At 38.9% G+C, this 7686-nt stretch overlaps 1 non-coding gene across 1 annotated transcript; it reads left to right on the plus strand.

Moving 5' to 3' along the window:
* Positions 1-3806: 3806 nt before the first annotated feature.
* On the plus strand, positions 3807-3913 carry LOC128129403 (small nucleolar RNA R71). Its single transcript, XR_008227312.1, has one exon. It is a non-coding gene; the product is annotated as a small nucleolar RNA R71 (small nucleolar RNA).
* The last annotated feature ends 3773 nt before the right edge of the window (positions 3914-7686 follow it).

Below are 7686 nucleotides of genomic sequence, written 5' to 3' on the forward strand. Positions count from 1 at the left end.
TGGTTGATGGTGGAGGAAATAAGGCGGTGAATGAGGCGGTGAGTCGGTGATCGGATGCTCCCTTCCTGCGCGGACTTCGGGATATAAACTTTATTCCCAATGGTGTTCCACCAACCCGTACTCGTGACTCCATCGGGGAACGCCATATGAGTGTTTGCCAAGAAAGCCCGAAAGATGTTTGTTGAAACCAACGGTTGATCATAGATCCCTAGCCGGCAAGCAAGATCCACCACCGAGCATTGACGATACTCGCCCCCAAGACAAAAAGTAAAGCTCGTCGGGTGATACACATCCACTCCCCCATGAAAAGATACCGTGGAAAAGAACTCTAAACATAGCTCCAAATAAACCGGTTCTTGAATGCGGAAGACCCGGCTCCACCCATCACACACCATGCTGTTGCCTTCATGTTGGAACTCCTTCAAAAGGTAAGGAGCTAGTTCTTCTTCATAGCGAACGCTCTGCAGCCATTCCCAATCAATTCTGTTCGGTACATACACCTCCTTCTTCTTAATGTCTGAGAGCTTCTTCTTCCACTTCCTCATTGTTGAAGTGGATTCGATTTGCGGGAAGTTTAACCATGGAAACTCCCCTAGGCTACCAGTTGAAGATTGTCCTCTTCTGAACATGATTTCTGCATAGTAAACACACAAAACCCAGAAATACAGAAAATAATTAAAAACTGGAAGGTTTCTGTAAATCGACTGGACTCGTCGAGTCCATGCCTGACTCGACGAGTCACGTAACCTGCACGAGTCAGTCGACGGGTTGCATGAAATTGGACCTTAAAACTTGTAATTTCTGTCAAGGGTTTTTGTTCAAGGACTACCTACTAAGTACTAAGGTCAAACTAAGCATTCAAAATAACAATATTCATGAAAAATCGAAACCCTAGAATTTCATTATTTTTCAAAAACGGGTTTTTTACATGCAATTGCAGGCATAGATGGCCTTATACTCTCATTTTCTTTAGAAATCAAGAAGAAAGTTGTTACCTTTTGAGTTTAAACCTTGAGAAATTGAAGAAGATTGGAAGATTTCTTTGAATGCTTGAGAGTGTTTGCGAATGGGGGTACCCGGCGAGTGTGATGTTGAAATTGAATTTTTAGGGTTAAAACCCTATTTACTAGATGTAAAAGTAATTTCGAAATTAATTTTTTTTTCTGTAAATAAGACCGACTCGTCGAGTTGTGGTTAGACTCGTCGAGTCTGGTCGCGAAGTTAAATGCTTTTCTGGAATCCATGTGGACTCGTCGAGTCGTGGTCAGACTCGGCGAGTCATTTAAAAATTTTCATATTTTTCAAAAATTTTCTGTTTATTATGAATCATTTCACCTCACACTTAGGCTATGCAACTCTCAAGCAGACATGCCCGATGATTTAGAAGATTTAAGAATAAAAACGAATGGAAAATAAAACGAAGAATAAAAAGAAAGACTAAAAAGTAAAAGAAAGCAAACTCTATTGAACGGGTTGCCTCCCGCCAAGCGCTTCTTTTTGAGGAGTCATTAGCTAGACTCCTTCCCATTTACGTTTTGTCATCTTCAAGCATCGGGAATGTACGCCTCTCTTTTTGTGGTTTATACTTGGTTTTGTAGGCGTAAATCTTTTTCTTGTAAGCCCTCTTCAATTCGTGTCGTCTCCTTTTCATTGCTTCATCTTCAGCTGCTTGGGCTTTCTTTTTTCTCTTTTTCTGCTTTACCCCCTTCTTTTTCACCAATTCTTGAACATCCTTCTCTTTAAATTTAATGACTTCATATTTCATGATGGTCCGTGCTTTAGGTTTAGTGGTGAATTGGTGATCAGCTTCTTCCTCCCTATCCTTTATTCCTGCATTCTTTCCCGTGCCTAACCCTTCTCCAAATGGCATCGTATCAATGCATGCCACATTGGCGTGTTGTACCTCCATTCCTTTTTCCTCTTCTGCCAATTGTTCTTCATAAACAGTAACTGAAACCAGGGTATGTGAAGGACTATTCACAAACAGATCAGTTTTGGTCAAGTTTCTATCCAGATCGACTGGACTCGTCGAGTCCATTATGACGACTCGGCGAGTCGGGACGGGTTTCACCAATTCTGGATCGTTTTCTGAGTCGGCTCCTTCCAGTAGCTTTTCTAGCTCCTCCAAGTCTTTGTCAGCATCTGAAACTTCTTCTGAGTGTAGCGTGAACTTACTTGGGTCTTCTTTTAATAAAATATCAAGCTCTTTTTGCAATGCCTCATCATCTAATTGGATAGATGAGATTTCTTCTCGCTTTTCTTCTTCTTGATTGATCTCTGGATTAGCTTTAAACATCACCGACTCATCACCCACTCTTAATGTCAATGTAGTCTCGGATATGTCAATTAGGGCACATGCGGTGTTTAAGAACGTTCTTCCCAAAATAATTGGTATTTCGGGGTCTTCTTTCATCTCCACCACCACAAAGTCTACTGGGAAGATGAACTTGTCTACTTTGATAAGGAGATTTTCACATATGCCTTGTGGATGAATAATTGTTTTATTTGCCAAATGGATTCTCATATTTACCGGCTTTGGCGCTGGTAAATTTAGCTTCTTAAAGAATGAATAGGGCATCAAATTAATGCTTGCCCCTGAATCAGCCAAAGCTCGTGTGGAAACATCATTGCCAAATTGGCACGGGATTACCATATTACCCGGATCACCCTTCTTCTCAGGTAGCTCACTCATCAATACCTCCGCGACTTCAGCAAGATCTTTCCTGGCAGCAAACAAACCCTTAAGCAAGTTAAAGTATTTGGGAGTTTGGAGCATTGTGTCCACGAATGGCATATTGACTTGTAAGGCTTTAACATGCTCCATGAAGGTTCTATAGGCTTGAACTTTTTCTGAAGGAATGGCTCTGGATGGGTATGGCAAAGGAGGGTTATATGTCTTCAGAAAACTTGCTTTTTTATCCTTCCCGACTGGACTCGTCGAGTCCATTTTGGTGACTCGGCGAGTCGGATCGAGTTCTTCTCGTTCTGGTTCTTCTTCCTTTTCTGCCTTCCCTTTGGAAACCCTTAGTGTTTCAGCCACTTCTTCTTCACCGCAGGAGGTTATAACGCTCACGTTCTCGTTCCTTGGATTGGGTTGGGTGTTGCTCGGAAGTTGACCCGGTCTTCTTTCGTTTACTTGATGTGCAAGTTGGCCCAGTTGTTTCTCTATGTTGAGAATAGAAGCTTGCTGATTCTTCAATATGTTTCTGGTTTCCTGCATTGCCACATCATGATCATTATGCCTTTTCTCGGACGCGCTTATGAATTTTGTAAGTATGTCTTCTAAGTTCGTCTTCTTGTCCGTCACCGGTTCCTCCTTTTGATAATAACCCCTCTCCCTCTGCTTATATTTTTCTTCCTTAGCCTTTCTGTACTCTTCGTATGGGAGCCAATCCTTCTTCGGTTTCCTCCAGTCTTCATCATATCTATCGCCGCTAGAGTAAAATACTTGAGCCTTTTTATTTCCATTCTCGTCTCGATCACAATCCTTTGTAAGATGGGGGCCGCCACAATTTTCGCATCCTACCCTAATAGCATGGATCGTTTGATCCATTTTCGTCATTCTTCGGTCTAGGCTATCGAGTTTCGCTATTATCGCCGCCATACCATCGTTTACCGAATTTACTGCTCCACGACTCACTTCATTCCTCGGGTTGTGGTATTCTCTAGAGTGCTTAGAGAATTCTTCAATCAATTCCTTTATTTCCGGAGGTGGCTTTCGGGTGAGCGGGCCTTGTGAATCGAGTAGTTGCCTTGTGGTGACATTTACTCCATCATAAAAGATGGAGACCTCCTGTTGGCTATTTAGATCATGGTGTGGGCAATTTCTAAGCAGGCTCTTGTACCTTTCCCAAGCTTCATAAAGAGATTCTCCGGGTTGTTGCTCGAAGTTGGCAATGGCTTTCTTTAATTTGGCTATCTTGGAAGGTGGGCAGAAATGGTCTATGAACTCTTCTTTCATTTTTGCCCATGTAGTAACTGATCCGGGAGGGAGTGACTTCAACCAATCCTTTGCAGCTCCTTTGAACGTGACAGGAAGCATGCGTAGTAGCTGGACCTCGCGGGGCACATTAGGTACATTGAAGTAATCCGCCACGTCATTTACTTCATCTAAGTGCTTATAGGCGTCTTCATGATCTCTCCCGTGAAATGGTATCTCCTTGAGTTGAGCGAGAATATGGCCCTTTAGTTCGAACGTAGCGGTAGCGGGGATTGCGGGTTGCACAAGTCCCGGGCCGGTGTCATCACGCATCCTTTTCTTCCACTCCCCCATGGGGATCTCGTCAATATTAGCCATTGCGGTGGCTAAGTCTTCTTCAATATCGGATGTGTGCTCGCTTTCTTCTTCGGTCTCGTATTCGGTGTCTTTCGGGATCGGATTTTCGGTTGACAACGATGCACTGGATGCTCCTGCTTTGCTGCTCCTCTTCTTGCCAAACACGGATTTGAAGTTTTTGAGTGGTGAGTTCTTTGAAGAGGTGGTTTCTCCAACGGTTTTGCCCTTGTTTCTTCTTAATGCGGTTTCCGGATCTTCAAGAGGAGGAATTAGAGGTGTAGAGGATCCTCGGGTCATGAACTAACTGCACTTTAAAACAAAAAAAAGAACGCGTAAAAAAGAACAAAAATTTAATCTGATTCAGCGCAGACTCGCCGAGTCGGGGCGAATGCACTCGGCGAGTTCACGTAAAAATCAGAACGCGTGAAAAAGAAATTTTTTTTTTTTTTTTTTTTTTTTTTTTTTTTTTTTTTTTTTACTTAAACAAAAATTGAGCAGAAATTAACTTTGCGTAAGATGAATCTTACACAAAGGGTCGATTGAATTAGAATTTAATGCTAATTTTAGAACCGTCCCCGGCAACGGCGCCAAAAACTTGATGTGTGTAAAACTCACTTAGTTTTAATCCTACTTTAATTATCAAATAACACACAAAAGGCAGTGAACCTATCAATTGTGGTATAGTTCAAGCAAGTAGGGTATCGAACACAGGGAACGGCAAATTAAATTAAAAACTAATTCTATCTAAATTACTTTAGCAAATAAGGGTTTTTCTCTAGTTTTACAAGACTAGAAACTTATTAAAGAAAACTAATGCAAGGCTAGAAAAGAACAAATTATCTAGATTCAATAATTGGAAAGAAACTTCTGTTTAGTTCAACTCGGTTAACTTTATGGTTGCTTTTAAGGTAATAGTGCAATGGATTAATTCTTTCGTTGGTTACCGATTCAAGTGATTAAGTTGTGTTCACTATCCTAATCCTTAGCAAATAGACTAATTCAAACAGTGGCCAATTGCTTAACTTAATTATATTTACTAGATTAACTATTTGGGTTAAGTTAGACTTGCAATAGCTAATTAAACTTTTATTTTTAATTAACCTCTTGTTCAATAGTCATCTTACAAGCTCGCACATGAATTTACTCAATTTTACTTGTTAATCCTAGTTTCATATTCATTAATCCTAGACATATGATTTAGTGGTCACTTATCATACGAGGTTGATAATTAATAGATGTTCATGCTAATTAACTATCTTCCTATTAACAGAAAATAAATTATCATTCATACACAAGGTTCTTTAGCAAGCTAATATAACAATTAATCACCAACTTAGAATTAATCCTACCAATCAATCAAACCATATTGTCAACTTTGTATCCCCAAACAGAAGTATAAAGAAATTAGTTCATAACTAAGGTGAATAACAGCAAACAAATAAGTTCAAGTTGCTTAATCATATTGACAAAACAAAAGAATTAAGTAGAATGAGGAAATTACGCCTTAATTACTCCCGGAATTGGATCTAGCTTCTTTGGTCGACTTCTAGGGTTCTTCTGGCTTCTGATTCGCAGCTTAAGGCCTCTGAAACTTTCCAGAATTCCCTCTTTCCGATCTGTGGAATTATCTTTAAATAAGCGGTTCGACTCGTCGAGTCATATGGCGACTCGTCGAGTCCCTCTCACATTAGTCGTAACCTGATAACTGTCTTGACTTCCGAATGCTTATCCTTCTGAATCCGCGACCGGACTCGTCGAGTCAAAAGATAACTCGACGAGTAGAAGCCTTATTTTGGCTGTTTTCTTTCTTCTTTCCACTCTTGAGCTCTCAGCCGCTTCTCTTGCTTCCTTTCGCTTCCGAGCTTCATCTTTGGACTGAAAAACACAATTTAACACTTTTAAGTACCTTTTGTCCTTAATATGTGATAATTTAGCCAATATATGAATAAAAAACTATACTAAATACACACTAAATATGCACATATCAAATTCTTTTTATGTAGATTTTATAATAGAGAAAAAAAGGTGATAAATGAAACAAATCGGTATGCATTTATTCAAATTTGAAAGATTAGGATAGTTGATCATATTATACTGATAAAAATGCCATATTTAATGTTATTTATTCTAAAATATTGAATGTAGGTCACAGATTTGAGCGGATTTTGAAATGATTTGAATGTATCTTGCTTTATTACAGTAGTGATATGTATGCATATTTTGACATCCTTAAATTTAAGTATCACAGTTAAACATTAATTGTGAAACTGCTAAAAAAAGGGGCAATAAATATTATCGATCTCAAGGGTAATCTCGAAAATTCACATAGCTTGTTTGAGTGGGAAAATCTGATAGGTGGTGCTCAGCGACTGCCACGTGGCGTCTAGGTACTCTTTTATTAGGATATAAGATGGGGTAGCAAGGCAATGCGAGGGAAGACGATAGGTTAGCCCATGACAATGGTATAAAAGACTATGGAGGTAGCCCATGACAATTGTATGCAAGACCAAGGGGGTAGCCAATGACAATGTATGTATGGTATGTGGTATTCTGGGGAATTCACTAAAGCTTTGTGCTTACGGTTTTGTGGTTTGCCCATTTTTCAGGTACTTCCGGTTCGAAAGGGAAGGGCTCGACTTGATTACACAACATTACCCCCTGATGATTTTTCTCATTAATGACTGTTATTGTACTTATGATGATTATGATAATTTTTTACGATGATGGTTTTTTGGACAAATACTATGTGATTTGATGAATTAAAAATGAAAAATTTATGTTTGTTTTGTACACACATATATATACACAAATAAGCTTACACACATACACATATACATATACTCCTAGACACACACACATATACATACACACATACACACATACATATACACATGTACATATACATACACATACACACATAGCCTTTCTTTCACTTATTCTATTAATATCATTTTTAATTATGCATGTGTTAAACAAAGTTTTTTCGAATTTGTTTTTTCTCTTCGGGTGTTATATGGGTGTATGTCAATATAATACAATAATGTATGTTTGTACGCATGATAAATATGTTAAAAAAACGAACTTAAAAAAACTACGTTTTAGTACTTGAATAATGAAAAATAATAACAATAACAATGGAAATTATAATAGTCCGTCGGTATTTGGTTGCTATTCTGTAGTTATTTCCTTCCGTTGGAATTTCGTAGCTATTTCATCAATAATTACCTACAGATTTCCTATGGCCTACCTTCCGTTGCTATTTCATAGCTATTCCTTTGTAATTTGGTTACTAAATCAGGACATTCGTATTCTGTCGGTAATTACCTATGGAATTATTCGTCGGTACTTTTGGTATGTAAATCAATGTTTTTCTAATAGTGTTAAAAGGAATTTAAGCATGCGATCATAAC

This window comes from Lactuca sativa, chromosome 9 (assembly GCF_002870075.4).
Source record: "Lactuca sativa cultivar Salinas chromosome 9, Lsat_Salinas_v11, whole genome shotgun sequence".
NCBI classification, from domain to species: domain Eukaryota; kingdom Viridiplantae; phylum Streptophyta; class Magnoliopsida; order Asterales; family Asteraceae; genus Lactuca; species Lactuca sativa.